Source organism: Lycium barbarum, chromosome 1, assembly GCF_019175385.1.
Source record: "Lycium barbarum isolate Lr01 chromosome 1, ASM1917538v2, whole genome shotgun sequence".
In the NCBI taxonomy this organism is placed as follows: domain Eukaryota; kingdom Viridiplantae; phylum Streptophyta; class Magnoliopsida; order Solanales; family Solanaceae; genus Lycium; species Lycium barbarum.
The window spans coordinates 161360083-161381282 of NC_083337.1; the positions used below are offsets into that span (position 1 = coordinate 161360083).

General features: G+C 35.4%; 2 pseudogenes; both read left to right on the plus strand.

Moving 5' to 3' along the window:
• The first annotated feature begins 206 nt into the window (after positions 1-206).
• On the plus strand, positions 207-11780 carry LOC132617197 (bidirectional sugar transporter SWEET9-like; annotated as a pseudogene).
• LOC132617202 (bidirectional sugar transporter SWEET14-like) lies at positions 11758-18152 on the plus strand (annotated as a pseudogene).
• The last annotated feature ends 3048 nt before the right edge of the window (positions 18153-21200 follow it).

Sequence of the window (21200 nt, forward strand, 5' to 3'; positions counted from 1 at the left end):
TTAGCTCTTTAAGATCACAAAGGAGACTTGGTGACAATACAGTCTCACATCATTATCGTGTTGAGGTATTTTGCAATATTATTGATTGGCAACTTCAAGAACTTAAAGATCGTTTTGGCGAAGCGACGACTGATTTGCTTCATGGAATTTCTTGTTTGAATCCAATTGACTCATTTTCAAGTTTTGACATCAGGAAAATAATGAAAATGGCTAAATTATACCCTGATGACTTTAATGAATTCAATATAGGTTCTCTTGAGAATCAACTTGCAAGTTACATTATTGATGTTCGTGATGTTGATGAAAGGTTCTCCAATCTAAAAGGGCTTTGTGATCTTTCAAAAAAATTAGTACAAACAAAGAAGCATTCAAATTATCCTCTTGTATTCCGCTTAGTGAAACTTGCTTTGCTTCTGCCGGTTGCCACAACATCCGTTGAAAGAGCCTTTTCAGCAATGAAGTTTATCAAGAATGACTTGCGGAGTCAAATGAGTGATGATTTTTTTAGTGGTTGTTGGTGCCTTATCTAGAAAAAGATATATTTGATAATGTTTCTAATGATGCTGTTATTAAGACATTTCAAGATATGAAACCTCGTAGAGTACAATTGTAAAACTCCATGGTTCGTATGTAGTCTAACTTAGTTTCCTTGTTTTTGCTTCAAAAGCTCACAAGCTTTTGCTTTTGTAATATGGCATCTTCAAGTTGCCTTTGTTAATGGAAACTTCTTACCTTATTAGCTTTTGCTTAGTTTGTTAGCCTTTATTGAGGCATTTTATTGTGACTTGTGAAGCTATTAATTATTGTTTCTCGTCGCATATCTGTCGGACTTTTATGTCCTGTCTTGTGCTTGGTTTTTCGTAGAAGTAATTGGTTTTGTTAGGCTGCTTTACTTTGTTAGTTTTTACTTAGTTTATGATGCTTTCAGATTGGAAAAAATATTTTTTTTTTGAAAATTCTACATGGATGATGAATATTGAACTTTGATCCGACCCGTTTTTTTTCCTGATCCGACCTGCTCTTTTGCCAATACTAGCGTGCTTATTTTATTTTTTTGAACCCCCTGAATGGAAATCCTGCCTCCGCCACTGATGCCTTATGGATCAGACTTTTAATTAAGACATAACCAAAAGTATGCCTCATAAGACAGAACTTTTCCTTAAGGCAAACTTTTAGTTATGCCTTAAGGAAAAGTTCCGCCTTATGGGGCGTACTTTTAGTTATATTTTATGGGGCACACTTTTAGTTAAGGCATAACTAAAAGTATGCCCCATAAGACGGAACTTTTCCTTAAGGCATAATTAAAAGTTTGCCTTGAAAAGTAAAAAAAAAAATATATATGTCTCGAGGCAAAGTCTGCCCCCTCCGGCATAACTTTAGTTTTTCCTTAAGGATTGTATGCCAGATCCGGCATACACTCCCCCCAGCCCTGCCTTGCGAAATTATTTTTTTATTTTATGCCTGAGCGGGGGTTCGAACCCAGAACCTCAGGTATCCAAGCGAAGGGCAAAACTTAAAAAACACAAATATGAGGGGCAAAATTTAAAGACCAGGCAATCCGTGCAAAAAAATGAAAATATTCGCTACCAACCGATGATTGGCTATTAGCTAAAGGAGTTGATTCGGTTGGTTTTTTAATCTAATAACCTTCATTATATACGGAAATTTAAATTCACCAATTCCGATTAAATCAGGTAAGTAATCTAATCAAACATTATATCAGTAATTAATCAAAGTATCAAACCATAGGATTACAATGAATCTACATTTGCTACAAGTTCAAAATGTATGTATTACCTTAGGGTACTTGATAAACTCTTACTTTTGCCAGTTCTTACTTCTTATGTGATGTGCAGTAAGAGAGAGAATTTTTGCGCCTTTAGTTCACTCTAGGATTAGTAAGGTTAGGTTGGATTGTACTTATTCACATTACACTGTTCAGATATATTAATAAATAAATTTAAGTTGGAATAGAGGTGGTTCAAAAAAAAAAAAAAAAAGGCTTATGCTTGTACGCGTGTAATTAGTACCTTATAATTATTGTAAAATAATTTACAAAAAAATAAAAACGTTCATATGTCATCATCATTACCTTCATGTTGCAGCTAATCATCAATTTTCAGTGTTAGCGTTATCGAACATGAAAAACTTATAAGAGATTCAATAGACTATGCCTTAATTCTAAATTAGTTTGTGTAAATAATTCACCATAGTAAAATGTCAAGCTATGGTGACAGAGTTTTAAATAGTAGATTATACCTTGAAACATCCTGCAGCAAACAGCTGTGAAAATGTCGAAAATCACGAATATTTGGGTAGACCAATTACTTGAATCTCTAATTGGAAGATGTGGAGAAATAGGTCAATAAAACTATACATGTTTTGCGCGTACGCGTATAAGTAATCTCTAAGTCAACTTGCTCGTTCCTTAACTCCATCTAATATGTAATACGCTTAATGATTTGTAATTCAATTGTTTCAATTTTTTAATTTGTTTTTCCAATAGATAAGTGGAATCAATTCACCATGCAGAAAGATCAATGGTTATGAATAAACAACTAATTTGAATAAATCATTACACTAGAAAGCAAAGATTCTTTTCCTCAAATTTGGCGTCGTGGAGCAACCTAGTTCTATGTAGCACCAGACTAGGTACGAGACCAGGGAGCTAATACTCATTTAAATTTATAATAATTGATACAGTCAAAAAGGAAGAAAAATACTATTGCGATTGGGAAAAAATATTGAATATATTAATTGGAAGAGTCCGAGAAGTTGCCAAAAATGTTGCTCATATTAAACAATGGGAAATATATCCTATCATAACATAAATAAATAAACTATTCTTAATGGACTGGGGTGAGTCTTGCACTAATTAAATTCGGACAAAGTGACATGCATGATTATGTGTTAAACACCTGAAAAAGTGAAAAAAGTGATAATATTAAACAATTTCCTAACATTTTTTATAAGAAATGCATATACTCCATTACTTTAATATCTTCTTTCAGTACTACTAGTATAACATATAATAAGACAATTTAATGTCTTAAACTTATTTCCAATCAAATATTTTCAAGTAAAATAGAACAGATATTGTGTATATATATGTGTTTATGTATATGTACGCACTCAATTAGTCCGACACCTCCAACTATTGTAGCTATCAAGGGGCATATATTTGAGCCAAATTCTTAGTTTTTATTTCTTAATTTAGGGGGAAAAAAACTTAACCTCAAGGACTGTAGCATTATTGCCCTTTTTGCTTGAATGATCCTCATATAAAGTAAGGCAACTTTGTTTTTTTCTTTTTTACTCTTGCGCACCTTCGTATGACTTTAAATTCATTGATGACATTCTTTTTAACTTTTCGGGTGATATATATAATTGTCATCATATTAAATTTAGGTACGATTTTTGAGAGAAATATATAATTCAATCATTCAACTTCAATATGTTTTAGTGCCACACGTCAGACAACAAATATGGATCAAATCAATTTCGATTTTAAAATACTTACAGAAAAAAGGAGCATAATAATTATTGCATGATTTTCCTAGTCTTGCTTCACTTGTGACTTGAGAATACCTAAGATCAGTTTGTTGATAACTCACTAGTGATGCTACATTCTTTTCTTGTTAGAATATGGATCCTCTGTCCACTAAGACTTAGATATGCAGATATAAGAAAATCACTTACTTAATTCTGATCCTCTATGATTTTCACCCACTTCATTTACCGTTGAAGCATACCTTTTAAGTTCGATGTACTTACTAAGCGTGCAAAATGTATGCTTTCCGATTCCACACGAACACATACTGTGGTCCAAATTAAGTGCGACTATGACTTGTTAATTATTGGACTGATGTATAAGTTAAGGTTCGTCGGTATCATGTAACTAAAACGTTGTAAACGTTTGAATACTCCAATTCCCTTCATGGTGATGTAATATTCTTATACGTAAATACAATGTCTTGTATTACATTCTACATTTTATTTTCTCGTGGTTAAGAAAAGAGAAAGAAGTGGTGTCGCGAAATTATGACATGTGATTCGAATTGTGGGTATTCTACTTAAATATACATTTAATTAGACTTCGATTTGTAAGAAAATCGTCTTTCGGGAGACCAGAAATACCGGCCCATAAAAGTGGATTAATTTAGCCTAATTACGTGGACTAGATTGACATATGAGAAACTTTATCAAAATATAGTTCTTTTATATTTTTTGTTTGATATATTATATATAGAGATAATAAAGAAAAAAAGGTTCTGTTAATTTAGTTCGGTAATTAGGAAAATTAAGAAAACACAACAAAAATAAAAATTAAAACTTGGTAAGAGTTTGGCGAGTTGCGATATGACTCGTTGTTTACCTTGTTTGACCCAATTCATCTCAATCCAAGTAACTTTTAGTGGGATTAATGACCACCTATTTATTAACTTAGCGTATCTTGACTCGGTTAAATTCAATCCGACCCGCTCATTTTAACACTAACTAACTATATGACAGTAAAAAATGGATTGATCGGGGTGTCATCAATTAGACTTGGATACAAACACCAAGAGTCACCCTAAATTGTAGATATGACACTAAATTGTAGATTGACACCAATAACTGGGGAGAAGAGATGATTATTTTTTAAACTATTAGATATATTTCAGTTTCGAGCTCTTTCTACTCTAAATTATACACAGTGTGCCTATTTGAGCCGTCACGATTTCAAAATGGTCCAATATGTATATAATTTTCTAAGTTATAAAAGTTATTAAAGCTAAGTAGAGAAAATAATATGCTTCCAAGTTCCATGTGTGGCCAGTGATCATCAGTTATTTTCACCTATTCATAAGTTTTACAATACGAGTTTTCCACGCAATTTTATTTGGGTGATCTCAGATTCATCTTTGTGTCGCAATATCGCAGATGTATAATCTAACTTTTAGAAACACGCTAAGTCCCTTTTTCCAATAATAATGTCTTTCTCTAGTCCTTTGCATGAAATAATCATAACCAAACAAATACTGTTCAATTAGCATACGATGTACCAATATTAAAGCGTGGAATCTTGAAAGTGGCATTAATATACCTTTATGGTAAATATCCACCGTCTATTTAGATCATCAAGCAACGTGTTTGCTTTTATCGGAGTCAGAATCAAGAATTCAACTTTATAAGTTATGAATTTTAGAATGATGACTTCACGTGCTAATAACGGAATTCTAAATTTAATATTATATATACGCATACTTAATGATTTTTTGACACAAAAATTACTGGATTCGGCCGTAACGTAACTAGCTAGGCTTCTACCTCCGTCTCTGGCCTTCATGATTGTCGTCATAACCAAATCATTTTTGAATTTCATGTTTTCTAATTTCTCGTCGAACTCATAGCTCCCATTTTAGTTACCATAACTAAGTGTACAATTAATTATTTAAACCTATTTATTGTATTTTTAAATACAAATATATAGGCTAAATAAATATTACTATTAGGTTTGTTCTAACCCGAACTTAATATTATAGGTCTGTTCCTGATAGTGATGCATTCAACTTGTCCAATAAAAGGGAAAAGAATTATGGAGAAAAAGAGAGAGATGGTACGAAACTTCTTTGAGGGTTCAATCCTTGGAACATGCCTAATACATGACCATATGGAAGAACAGTATCCCCAAAACCCAAAAGACTAGCAAATTGTGAAAGGCTAAAGAAATTAAATCTTATCCCAGAATTAAAAAGGGGGGGAAAAAAAAGCGAAGACTAAGTATGATAAATAATCGTCTCTATATTGCGCTGCCATATATGTGTATTAATATATGTAAATAAAAGTCTCTATTGCGCTGTCATGTGTTTTTATTTATGTTTAGTTTCTGTTATAAAACTTTTGGTAACAGCGTAAAATATCAATATACGCAAACAATTGATGGATCTCCTAATCATTAATAACGTTATCGAGCCAAACAATCTTAGGTGGATATCTTGTTGATTGTAGGTTGGGCAGGTATGACAATTGAAGCCTAATCCATGTATAATAACAAATATAAAATGGGAAAATTTCAGAAATGTACAATTCACTGACTTATGCAAAAATATAGCCCAAAACTTAAATTGTAAAAATATAGTCCAAAAATACTTTTATACACTTATATACAAAAGGCAGGTACATTATGTATATAGGTGTATGAAAGTATATAATGTGTAGGTATATACACCAAAAGATATAATTATACAATATTATATGCGAAGATACACACTTATACACATTTATACACAATTATACAATATTGTATAAGTGGGTATAAACATAGATCTGGACTGGTTTGGAATAAGAATTGTACTTTTATACAAGACAGATACATCATATATATAGGTGTATAAAAATGTATAAGAGGTGTGTATATGGGTGTATACAAACCTCTTATAGTCTATTATACAATATTTTACACTATTATACAGAAAACTAACTTCAGCACCACCAACGACAGAGCAACAGCAGATCTGAGTGGATTTTTCGGTGATCACGCCACCAACGACAGAACACCACTAGATTTGAGTGGATTTCCGATGATCCAGAGAGAGCGAGAGAGAGGAGGCAAAAGAGCGAGAAAGAGAGGAGGTAGAGCGAGAGAGGGAGGAGGCAGTGGGTCATTGGTTTTGTAAGATTTAAAATGGTAGGTCAATTTTGAATGCATTGTTATCCTAATTAACATACAATGTAATTATTCCATACAAAATCATATTAGCAATTATACTCAACAAATTATTCGCAAATTTACGAAGAAATTAAGTTCTAGTTATTGACTGTGCATACACTTTTACATTATCAGGTCAAATTGATTTACAATAACATGCAATTTTTTATAAAATACTAAATACGTAATAATATGCTATAATTATTTAAATTATACTAATGATATATAAATTATTAATGTGTTTTTTCAATATATATGAACATAAGGATTTGGCTCCTCTCCATTACACTTTCTCTCCCTGTCCTCAATTGCATCCTTAGATGATTGACACTTATTTATTTTAGATTTTAAAGGCCTAGTTAAATTAACTTAACTAACATATTAACCATAGTTAATGAGATAAATTAGAAATGCACTCCCTAACTTTAGTCAGGAAATTCTCTTCTTCCTCAAAATTGGCAACCGTTAACATTAATATTACATTCATTTTATTATCAGTATTCCATTTTAAGTCATTTAAATTCGAATACAAATTATTTAACGGAATTAATCTATGTATTCAATTTCAGCTAGACATATCATCTTCTTTTTCTCTCCTCTATACAACTGGTTTTGATTACTCTTTTTTTTTTTTTTTTAAAGGATGTAAGGAATAATCCTGAAACACAGGAAAACATTTAAGATTAATAAATATCCCTCAAATAACTACCCTCTAATTTAAAAGTACAAAGACAATTTACAGAAAGAAATTTGTGAGAGAAAATATTCTTCATATTGTTAAATGTAAAGAATATATTGCTCTTTCCGTACAAAATCTCATTTATTGAGATGAATCTTAAATCTTGATGTAAAAAATAAGATATTAATGAGTTCCTAAATTTATGGAAGTTCAGATTTTTCTTAGAGTAATTTTCCAAAATAAACTCTTAACTATAGTTATGATGCTTGTTAAGTCAATTTAATCTGGACTATTAAAATCTAAAATAAACAAGTGTCAATCATCATCTAAGGGTGCACTTGAGAAAATGGAGAGAAAGTGTAATGGAGAGGAGCCAAATCCATGAACTTAAATCATTTAAGAAGCACATAAATTGATCCATTTCATTTCATCGTCCAAAACATATGACATAGCCCACCCCAGACAAGATAAGCCTAATAAAGCAAAGCAATGCGAAGCATATTATCCTCGAATGGTTTTTCATCAGCCATTTCAGCAAATTGATCTCCCAGCAGTAGAAATGAATGGATCCACTCAACTATTTTTGCCAAATGGCATGCAATAATTGGTCACCCCATCATTTCTTGATTGTTGTTTTGCTGATTTGGAACTCATCTGAACAAAAAATTAAAAAGAAACCGACCCTTCCTAAAATTAAAGCATGAAATGTAAGCCTTAGTGCCCTTTAATATTGGAGGATCAGATGACATTATGAGAGAGCAACGTGGGACCCTTTAACTTTGAGGGTATTGTCATTTTACCCCCTCAAACACCAACTAATCGAGTTTAAATTTTATACACCAATACTGAAGTAATTTTACACAATCACTTCACATAAAAAGTGAATATAAGCAAAAACAAATTTTACACAATCACTTCACATAAAAAGTGAATATAAGCAAAAACTCGTAATAATTAAGTAAGATGAGTAATCTAAAAAGCAGTAGATAAATTATGGGATCTTTACATATGTAGTCGGTTGATTCATTGGTTATTTTACGAAGCCGGTATTTACATAGATTATACATTAATTATATATTTACACATATATTATATATTTACCGGTTATTTTTAGTTTAAGCGACTGGATGAATGGCTATTTAAAATAGTTCTTTAAAAATAATTATCTTCTATAATAAGTTAGAAATATACAAATAAATAGTATAATATTTTTTGATGTTAATGTATCTAAATTAAATTCCAAAGAAATTAGCAATTATAGTGGGGTTTCTTTTTCCTTGTACATGTGTCCAAATACAACAGAAAACAAAACACCTTTTTGGTGTTCCACCTACTTTCCCATATACTAGGGGAGAATGGCCCGTGAGAGCACGGGCCCAATATTGGGATAGTTGAAACTGACATCGCTATGCGAATATAATAATTCATGTACATATAATAAAAATTGCTACATCTAAGTTAATCTAAGTTAACATCTATGCAACATAGCATGCTAATTCTAGATACACTTTAAAATTAAATCTTAAATTCATAAAAAGCTACAACCTAAAAAACACCACAACGGCTGCTACATTGTGGTGAAGCATTACAGAAACTGAGTGGGAAAAAAAGAATCATATAGTAGCATTCTGCTTTCTGCCCTCAAACACATGTTGCTATTGTCAAACAATGTTCACTATAAAGGTTCAGATGATGTGTCGTTAGAAGATCGAGGGCTATTCAAAGCTAAAAGAATATTTTCTATCTTTAAAGAAAAGGGGAAAAACATGGAGTACCTAACAACAACTCAAGCCAAATAAATACCTAAAAGAATGAGCATCAATCTTCATAAAACCCACTTGAATGTCACACCTAATTTTCTAGCAAATATCATCATTATATCACGATATTTCCTATTCTTTTTCCTCCTTTCGTCAACAAATTTTTGAATCACATAATTGAAATCATTCTCAAATCTTTTTGTGGCAGGTTACGCATTCAAATAGAAAAATAAAAAAGCTGAAGAACTTGACACGAATATACAATTATAAAAGCATTAAAGAATGGAGTATTACCTTATATTTGTGAAAATAATATGGATTAAAGAGAAATTTCGGATACTCGACAAGATTTGGATAATTTCGAGTTACGGTTTTGATAGAAGAAATTGGGCAAAATTATGAATAGAAGGTTGTCGGCACTCCAACAGAAACTCCCTCTCTTTGGGTTCCACCTCCCAGTCTCCTGATGGAAAATGGGTTCGACGGACTGATAGGAATTGCAGCAGAAGCTGCCCACAGATCTGCAATGACATAGAGAAAGTAATAAGTGAAATAAAAAACAGAGAATATGGCTGGATCAGGAAAGAGAATTGAGATGAACACAGTGAGAAAGACCCAAGAGGAAAGAGAAGAAGGAACTCTCTAATACAGTTATGAAACTAATGCCACGTACTATCCCGTTTTCAGACACGTAAAGATAGTAGGATAACCACAAAAGTTAGGAGCTAAATTGACTGAAATGCCCTCACTTAAACATTAATTGACTAAAAACTAACACGTTGAAACCAGCATTTCTTATATAGAGAAATATGTCAACCAAACTCCCCTAATTCCATTGTCAAGTAAAACTTGCAACTTTTGAAGCTCTTTGTGAGTTCGAGAGTTAAAGAGAAATACGAGCTAGAGATTTGCACAGTTCTTCGTTCACGAAAAAGAACTAAAAACCATGGCTGACATTAGTCACCTGGCTAATATTTTTTGTACCCTTGGTAAGCTATTCCTATTAAATTCAATTATCAAATACCTAATTATAAGTGTCATAATTACATATATTAGTTATAGAGCCTACTAAATATTTCATGGATGTGACATTTCATCATACTAGCATATCTTCAATCACCTACGCATCATTTGTTTAATCATTTTCATGCTCTTTTCTTGTAATTACATTATTCCAAAAACAAAAACAGAAAAAATTCAAAAGTTCATATCTCACTCTTTTTTTCTTTCTTTCTCAATTTTCAGGTGGCATCATCTCGTTCATTATATTCCTTTCTCCACTGTGAGTCTCAGTACTCGAATCTTCATTTGTTTTACTATCGGTGATTAAAATAAATTAGTACTTAAATTATATATATAATTTACACATTGTCAGGCCAACATTTTATAATATTTACAAGAAGAAATCAACAGAAGGTTATCAATCAATTCCATACGTGGTTGCTCTATTCAGTGCAATGCTTACGATATACTACGCTCTTCTCAAAGGCAACATGATTCGCGTTATCATCATAAGCGTCCTTGGTGTCTTTATTGAAACAATTTACGTTGGTTTCTATCTTTTCTATGCACCAAAGAAAGCCAGGGTAAGCTTTTCTATACACTAACAACGTAAACGAAGTACGTTTAACATATCAGATCATCTAAAAGATAATTAATTTATGACGTTGCAAGGGCAGGTCCAAACCATAAAGGTTTTTCTTTTATTAGTGGTAGGTGGCTATGGAACAATTCTCCTCGTCGGTCAATTTCTATTCCAAGGAGTGCTCCGTGCCAAAATTGTAGGATGGATCTGCACTGTGTTTTCTGTATGTACGTATGTAGCACCATTATGCATAGTGGTAAGTCTACCAATGCGATAAGCCTATAACTTTCAATCTTGTGAATTTCCATTTTATTCGTGCATGAAAATGCTGATATTTGATTTTCTAATATTTTGCAGAGAAAAGTTATCAAAACCAAGAGCGTGGAATACATGCCATTTCTCCTATCACTTTTCCTCACATTAGGTGCTGTCATGTGGTTCTTCTACGGCTTTCTTATAAAAGACCCCGTCATTTATGTAAGTTTTATTTTAAATTCTGACTTCGTCTCTGTTATCTATATTCCGTTCAGAACTCTTTCATCTTTAGCTATATTATTAATTTTAACTCTCAACTCTTTGTTTGAATAGTCACCAAACATATTGGGATTCATCTTCGGCATTCTACAAATGGTGCTTTATGCCATTTATAACAAGAAAAAGAAGAACATCGTGAAGGAGCAGAAACTTCCAGAGCTACTACAAAATCATGTCATAATTTTAGATGATCAGAAAAAGCTTCCTCATTTAACTGAAGAGCAGATTATTGACATTTGGAGCTTGGTTCACTGGTTTACTGTGAGAAACTTAATGCACGTTGTGCTGAAGCAGCAGCTAATGTTGAGAATATGCCAAAGCTGCAAACTGTGCATACCTAGGACTTATGATTAATTATCAAACCTAAAGTAATCTAAGATTGGAATTGGCAGTTTCCTTTCGTTTGCTTTTTCCTAATTATCCTAACGTGTTGTGTTTGTATACACAAGTGAATTCTCAGCTCATCAATGTAATAATATTTCTCTTGTCATGTACCTAGAACAAGAAAATGCTTGTATGTATTTTCTTTGTTACTAATAAAATACACTTTTTTGTATATTAAGGTTGTTTAATTGCATTTTGCATGCATGCGCTTGATTTTTATCTTTCGTCCTATTTTTGACACTTCTTAATTAAAATTCTATCTCGGTATCGGTGTTATGCTCTAGCTTCCGTAAATCTATGATTTTTACTCAGTTTTTTTATTCATCACATTTGAGAGAGCAAATGCCCTTCTACAAGACTACAACCACTCGCCATTCAATAATGTGTAATACAGTACTCCCTCATGTTAAAAAAGAATCTTCTGCTTTTCTGTTTCAATTGGGAGTTTGGGACATTACTTTTTAATCTTTGTAATATTAAATTTAATTAATTGAAACTACATAAAAGTACTATACATTATATATTCGTTACTTAAAAATATACAAACAATGTAAAAAATTATAGTCAAAACAAAATTATGGAAAAGTGCTTTGGTATTTATAGAAATTATAAAAAGAAAGCAATAAAGGAAACATCTCCACTAATGCACCTACTTTCCTACTCTTGCTACATAAATATGTCAATCAGCCCTCTTCGTTTCATTGTCAAATAGAAATATTAAGTTCTTGCAATTTGTTAGCGAGTAACAGAGCAAGCTAAGGCATTTCTTACTTTTGAAAAAAAAAAAGACTGATTTTTCTGGTCACTGGCCTTTTGCATTTGGTGCCCTAGGTAAATCCCTTTTCGTTTGGTTAGTATTAAAATAGAACTATACACGAATAAATTAAATACGCTATGTAATAATTTAAATCATGGATAATTGTGAGGATTTATATCTTCATGTTATTTCGCACTTAATGATTTTTAACCCTCTTTTGCTTCCATTTTTTTCAGGAAACTTTTTCTCCTTTTTTGTTTTCCTTTCTCCACTGTATGTCTCTTGCTCCTTATGATCCTTTTTTATACACCATAAGTGTACTCTTTTTTTTTTTTTTTTTTTTTTTTTTGTGTGTGTTACAACTTGCGCGATTGATCAATTAAAACTTATATATGGTCCTGCAGGCCAACCTTTTATAAAGTCTACAAGAAGAAATTAACAAAAGGCTATCAATCAATTTCGTACACCGTTGCTCTATTCAGCGCAATGCTTTGGATTTACTATGCATTTCTCAAGACCAACATGACCCTTCTCATCACTATAAACTCATTTGAGTGCTTCATTGAAATTATATATGTTGGCTTCTACCTTTTTTATGCACCAAAGGAAGCCCGGGTAATTAATTTCTTACAAAAAAATCCGATACTGATTATTTTCTTAATATTTCTATAGAAGGAAAATAAATATTTGGACCTCTAAATGCAGGTCCAAACTGTAAAGCTACTGCTTTTATCAGTTGTTGGTGGCTCTGGAGCTGTTGTCCTAGTCACTCAATTTCTATTCGAAGGATTAGTAGTTCGAGTGCAAGTGGTTGGATCCATTTGCCTTGTGTCATCATTATGTGTGCTTGCAGCACCATTATGGATGGTGGTAAGATTTTATTCATGCAAGAATCAACATATAAATATTCATGCAAGAATCAACATATAAATTGCTGAAAAGCTTCTCTGTTTTGCTTTATTACTTTTGAAGTATCTATACAGGTGATATCTATTAGTTGAAAATATATTTTTGCCATGTTAGCGGTTCTACTTTATGTCTTACCTTTCAGAGGTTTATAGCTTGGTAAAAAAATATACTCATGAAATTCTAGTAATATTATTTTATTTATATTTTAATTTCTATTTTATATGGTATTGGCCTGAGATGAATTTACATGGAGTAATTAACATGACCAGTGAGGATTCATATAACCGATCTCAACTTATTTGCGACTGAGACATAGTTATCGTTGTATGTATCTTTTGATTTTCTTTGTTCATGAATGAAAATATTGGTATCCATTTTCTCATTTCATGCAGAGACAAGTAATTAAAACAAGGCTTAATACCTAGATGGACCCTTAAACTTGTCATGTTTTGTAAGATAGGCATATAAACTTATAAGGTGACCAGATAGACACTTAAACTTACTCAAAGTGTATTTTTCAAGTTTTTCAGTTGTTTTGAAAACAAAAACTATATTTTTCAAACACTCACAATTTTCATGGCCAAACAAGCCCTAAATATATCACAAAATATTTTTTTTAAAATGCAAAAATAAGGCAAACGCATATACATGAGACTATAAATGTGCACTTAAACCAATAAATACTCGTTAATCGCAATTTTGCAGCTTTCAATTAACTCGAATTTTTTTTTTATACTTGAATAATTAAAAAACAATAACTTTAACCAATAAAAATCCTTAAAAAAAGAAATTTCAAATTAAGAAATTTCTAAGTTCAGTATTTCAAGTGTAAAAGAAATTTCAAATTAAGAAAACTGTAAAGCCGAGAAGAAAATCCTTAAAAAAAAAAGAAATTTCTTAATTTGAAATTTCTTTTTTTAAGGATTTTTATTGGTTAAAGTTATTGTTTTTTAATTATTCAAGTGTAAAAAAAAATCCGAGTTAATTGAAAGCTGCAAAATTGCGATTAGCGAGTATTTATTGGTTTAAGTGCACATTTATAGTCTCATGTATATGCGTTTGCCTTATTTTTGCATTTTAAAAAAAATATTTTGTGATATATTTAGGGCTTGTTTGGCCATGAAAATTGTGAGTGTTTGAAAAATATAGTTTTTGTTTTCAAAACAACTGAAAAACTTGAAAAATACACTTTGAGTAAGTTTAAGTGTCTATCTGGTCACCTTATAAGTTTATATGTCTATCTTACAAAACATGTCAAGTTTAAGGGTCCATCTGGGTATTAAGCCTTAAAACAAAGAGGGCGGTAACACATGTCATTTCTCCTCTTTGTTTTCCTAAGTGCTGTTATGTGGTTCTTATATGGTCTTCTATTAAAAGACTTCAACATTGCTGTAAGCTTTTCTTTTGACTTAATTCACTTCCAACTCTTAATTTTCATGAATTACTTTTCAATGAATAGATTCCAAATGTAATGGGATTCATCTTTTGTGTCCTCCAAATGGTGCTTTATCAGCAGAAGCGGAGTCGGGATTCGAAGCTTGTGGGATCGGGATTCTAATTCTTTAAAGTTATTAGGTTCTTAATTAATAATTTATACATATTTGAAAAAAAAAAAAAAAAATATATATGATTCCGACAAAAGCTACTGGGTTCGGCCGAACCCACGTTCGAAGCGCTGGCTTCGCCCCTGGCTCTATGTGATGTACAACAAGAAAGAGGAAGTATATGTAAACAAGCAGAAACTTCCTGAGCTAAAAAACCATGTCATAATGTTACACAATGACAAGAATTTCCCAGAACTAAGTGTATACGGCAAAAATCGGGTCAATGTATGACCGGTGAGTCCGGAGCCGAGGGTAAGTCCAAATGAGCACGAGCATGTTCGGTCTTTTCTTCACATCGGAGTATCGTACAGGATGCAGTTGACCCGAGACAAGAAAAGTGTGTCTGTTGGTCCGGGTACACCGATCCACAATCAACGTGTCCGTTGGTCCGGTTAACTGGTTGCGATGTTGCCACGAGTTAGGAAACCGTTCTGACGACTGTACGGGTGTCAGACTGTACAGTCCTACCTTATCTATTTTAGGGTTTCTTTATTCATAAAGGCTTTGCATTGTATTCAAGGCCCATAAGGCATATCTATAAATAGAGAACATTCTCCCCCTTTTAGGGGTTAGCTTTTTTCAGATCTCATTGTAATAGTCAAATATACTGAAGCTCTCTCTCTCTCTCTCTCTCTCTCTCTCTCTCTCTCTCTCTCTCTCTCTCTCTCTCTCTCTCTCTCTCTCTCTCTATTATTGGTCCAGAATTGTGGTGTTCTTTAGCTTTACTTATGCATTCAATATAACGCATTACCTAATATATATATTTGGTATAAATCATCTAACACAATTCATGTTCTCACAACAATAACACACATTTATACATATATTGCAACAAACAAATCCATAGACATTACATACCAAACAAATAGATTAAAATTCATTCACATATCCTATACCTCACTTACAAATTTAATTGTTACCGAAATCCGGGGTAAATAGTTTGGCGCCCACCGTGGGGCTAGGATAATAGTGATTTTTTAATCTTTGCTTCTTCCTTCTTTTTCCCGTTGATTGAAGAATCTGCTAATTTCCGCAAAAAAAAGGACGAAATGGCAAGCAGTGGACATTCTGGTCATGTGAACAACAACGAGATTGTGGCAAAAAACGAGAACAATAGCGGGTTGTGAAACTTACCATCAGATCCAGTCGACCCAAATTCTGTCGAATCGAGAGAGGGCCTCAACTGGCAGAATACTGTGAATTAGGAGAATGCCGCCTTGCCGGCTACCGATCCCTTGAATACTCATAACTCAATCACTTTGTCCCAGGCTAGAGGCCGGAAAACACCGGATACTCCGGATGAGATTAACTTACGTTTAATATTTGAAATGTTACAGGAACAGGGGACCGCCATAGCCGAACAGGGAATTGCTATAGCTCAGCTTCAGAGCAAAAATGACAAGGAAGCTCCGGTAAAGTCAAAAGGGGTCACCGAACCAAGGAGGAAGGAAACATGGATAGTCGAAAGAAATGGATCCGGAGCCGGTTCGTCTACCGAAGTTCTGAAGATGCTCGAGACCTTGGCAAAACGGGTCAATTCAACGGAGAAGAGGGTGGAAATGTATAACTCTCGGGTGGATCAGATTCCGAGAGCTCCACCGATTCTGAAAGGTCCGGATTCCAAGAGGTACATTCAAAGGCCTTTCCCCCCTAGTGCGGCTTCAAAGTTAATCCCGAAGAGTTTTAAGATGGCAGATATCCCGAAATACGATGGTACAACGGACCCGCAGGAACACGTGACTTCGTATACCTGTTCCATAAAAGGCAATGATGTCGAAGAGGATGAAATTGAGTCCGTTTTGTTGAAAAAATTTGGGGAAACACTATCGAAAGGAGCGTTGACTTGGTATGACCATCTACCCAAGCATTCCATCACATCTTAAATGCTCGCAGATGCGTTTATCAAGGCCCATGCTGGAGCCAAAAAGGTACAGGCCTGGAAGGCGGACATCTTCCGAATAGCTCAAAGGGACGATAAGTTGTTACGAGAATTTGTGAACCTCTTCTAAAGGGAACGGATGGAGCTCCCTCCGGTTCCGGAAGAATGGGCTGCGCAAGCTTTCACCAAAGGGCTTAACCCTCGAAGCTCGACTGCTTTATTCAAACTGAAGGAGAACTTGTTGGAGTATGAGACTGTAACCTGGGCAGATGTCCATAACAGGTACGAATCAAAGATTCGGTAGAGGATGACCAGCTCGAACTTCCCCCGGGTCCTATAAATATGAGCAAAAGCTCTGAGAGGTCAAGAAAAAATTACGAGCCGGAGATACGGCCATCGAGGGAAAGGTACCGACCATACTCTCAGTAGGAAAAACCAAGCTTCAGGTCGGAAAAATCTAGGATCGGCCCGAATCACTTCTCGAGTAGGGGCGATAAACGAGCTGAATACCCGTCAAACAGTCGAGGCCTGTCATTTAGAAGTGACGCCGAGAGCTCGATCAGCAAGACATACCGAGGATATCAGAATACAACTTCAACAACAATACCTCGAACCTTGTCTCGGTAATCGGGCGTATCACGGATGCTAGATGGCCTAGGGCATTAAGATCCGACCCGGGTAAACGGGACCTAAATATGGCTCGTTTATTGAAAAATGGCCACCTTCGAGAATTTCTGAGTGAACGGGCCAAAAGCCATTACAAAGAAAGGGAGAGTCACAAACGAGCCGAGCTAGTGGAACCCCAACATGTGATCAATATGATAATAGGGGGAACGGATGCACCACGAAGACCGGTGATAAAAAGAACAAAGGTCTCAATTGTGCAAGAAAAGCGAACCCGGGACTATGTACCCGAGGGATCCATCTCCTTCAGTAACGAGGATGCAGAAGGCATCATTCAATCGCACAATGATGCATTGGTAATTTCTATCCTTATTTTTAAATCACAGGTTAAACGTCTTTTGATTGACCCAGGTAATTCAGCGAATATTATCTGATGGAGAGTGGTGGAGCAATTGAAGTAACTGGAGCAGATTATCCCGGTTGCCCAGGTACTCAGCGGGTTCAATATGGAAAGTGAGACTACGAAGGGCGAAATTACTTTACCGGTCAACATTGATGGCATCATACAACAGCCGGTGTTCTATGTCATCGAGAGCAGTGCCACCGACACTACATCAGTTGCTGAAGTTCCCAACCCCGGAAAGGATAAAAACTATCCGAGGCGAACAACCTGCAGCAAGGGAAATGTTCGCGTTCGAGGAAGCACCCCTCTTTCAAAAGAAACTGGATCAAAAAGATCAAAGTGATGATGAATCAATCGAAGACAAGGACACTAAATAGCAATTAAAGAATATGGGTTCGAAAGCGGAGCAGAAGGAAATGGACCCGGCTGGTGAAGAGGACGATTTTGGCATGCCTAGGTCGTTTGTATTACCTGATGATTCGGATGCAACCTAATCTACCGTGGAGGAACTGGAGCAAATCATCTTGTTCGTACATCTGCCAGATAGAAAGGTATACCTGGGCATGGGGTTAACCTCGGAGCTCAGGAACAAGTTAATTAAATTTCTTCAAGATAATGCCGGTTGTTTTGCGTGGTCCCATATCGACATGATAGGTGTACCACTAGAAGTCACAACTCATAAGCTCAGCCTGATTAGGAAATTTCCCCTGGTGAAGCAGAAAAGGAGGCCAATAGCCGAGTCAAAATATGCTTTCATAAAAGATGAGGTAACAAAGCTCTTAAAAATAGGCTCTATCCGGGAGGTAAAATACCCGGACTGGCTAGCTAATGTAGTTATGGTGCCAGAGAAAGGTAATAAGTTTAGAATGTGTGTTGATTATAAAGATCGGAACAAAGCATACCCGAAGGATTCATTTCCAATGCCTCATATCGATCGAATGATCGACTAGACCGCCAGGCATGAGATGTTAAGTTTTCTCGATGCTTACTCCGGGTACAATCAGATTCGGATGCACCCGGAAGATCAAGAGGAAACCTCCTTTATTACCCGATACGGGCCTTACTATTATAATGTCATGCCATTCGGGTTAAAAAACGCCGGAGCAACTTACCAACGCCTAGCTAATGAAATGTTTGAAGAACATATAGGGAAAACAATGGAAGTTTATATTGATGACATGCTAGTCAAGTCCCTGGAAACAGAGGACCATTTGAAACATTTACAGGATACCTTTGATGTACTTCGCAAATACAGCATGAAGCTTAACCTGGAGAAATATGCCTTCGATGTCCGATCAGGTAAAGTTTTAGGCTTCATGGTGTCGAACCGGGGAATTGAAATTAACCCGGACAAGATCTAAGCCATCGAGGATATTGAGGTGGTGAACGACGTCAAGGTCGTGCAGAGGCTCACCGGAAGTATAGCAGCATTGAGTCGTTTCATTTCGAGGTCTTCAGATAAGAGTCACCGTTTATTCTAACTACTGAGAAAGAAGAATGACTTCGTCTGGACACCGGAATATCAAAAGGCTTTCCAGGAATTAAAAAGATACTTATCGAGCCCACCTCTGCGGCACACACCGAAGGCAGACGAACAGTTGTTTCTATACCTTGCCGTGTCCGAGGTAGCGGTAAGCGGTGTTTTGGTCAGAGAAAAAGCTGGTACGCAATTCCCAATATATTATGTGAGTAGGACTTTAGGGGATGCGGAGACTCGTTATCCACACCTCGAAAAGTTGGCTTTAGCATTGATAAGTGCATCAAGAAAGCTGAAACCTTACTTTCAATGCCATCCAATATGTGTAATAACTACTTATCCGCTAAAAATGTCATGCATAAATTGGAGTTATCAGGTAGACTGACCAAATGGATCGTAAAGATTAGCGGATATGATATCGAATATAAGCCTAGAACAGCCATTAAGTCTCAAATCTTAGCCGATTTTGTAATAGACTTTACCTTCGCTATGATCCCCGAGGTCGAAAAAGAACTTTTTCTAACCTCGAGAAAGGCTTTGGGTATCTGGTCTTTACACACAGACGGGGCTTCGAACATAAAAGGTTCCGGGTTGGCCATTGTTCTTAAGACCCCCACTGGTGATGCCATTAGACAGTCGATTAGAACTATTAAGTTGACTATGAATAAAGTCGAGTATGAGGCTATGATTGCAGGTTTGGAATTGGTTCAGAGTCTAGGAGCCGAAATAGTCAAAGCAAAATGCGACTCTCTTTTGGTCGTTAACCAGGTAAATGGCGTCTTCGAGGTCAAGGATGTACGTATGCAAAGATACTTGGAAAAAACTCAGGTGATATTACATGGATTTAAAGAATGGACCATGCAACATGTACCTAAGGAGCAGAATAACGAAGCCGACGCATTGGCCAATTTAGGCTCTTCAATCGAGGCTGACGAAATCAACCTCGGTGCCGTAGTGCAATTGATGAATTCGGCGGTAGAAAACGGGCAGGCCGAGATAAACACAATGGGTCTAACTTGGGATTGACGCAACAAATACATCGACTACTTGCAAGATGGGAAGCTCCCGAGTGACCCGAAAGAATCACGATCGCTCCGGACCAAAGCAGCTCGGTTCTGCTTAATGGACGGTCAATTGTATCGACGGTCTTTCTTCGGACCTCTGGCCAAGTGTTTGGGTCCCCAAGAAACAGATTATGTGATGAGAGAAGTCCACGAGGGTACCTGCGGTAATCACTCCGGTACGGAGGCCTTGGTTAAAAAAATTATCAGAGTCAGTTATTACTGGAACCGGATGGAAGATGATGCGAAGAATTTTGTCCGGAAATACGACGGGTGTCAAAGGCATGCCTCGATGATTCATCAACCCGGGGAGTTGCTGCACCCGGTGATTCACCTTGGTCATTCATGAAGTGGGGAATGGACATCGTCGGTCCTTTGCCATGAGCACCAGGTAAGGCTCGTTTGATTCTGTTTATGATTGACTATTTCTCAAAAGGGGTTGAAGCGCAGGCCTTCGAAAAGATTAGAGAAAAGGAGGTTATTGGATTCATATGAGACCATATTATTTGTCGTTTCGGCATCTCGGCCGAAATAACTTGTGATAAAGGCCCTCAGTTCGTTGGCAGCAAGGTCAATAATTTCCTCGAAGGGTTGAAGATCAAGAAGATAGTATTGACTCCGTATCACCCGAGTGCAAACGGACAAGCGGAATCCACGAATAAAACAATAATTAAAAATCTAAGGAAAAAGCTTAAAACATCGAAACATAAATGGAGGGAACTACTGCCGGAGGTATTATGGGCTTACAGAACTATGTCAAAATTAAGCACGGGAGAAACACCTTTCTCATTGGTCTACGGGGCCGAAGCTCTGATTCCCGTAGAAGTTGGCGAACCAAGCCTCCGGTTCAAAT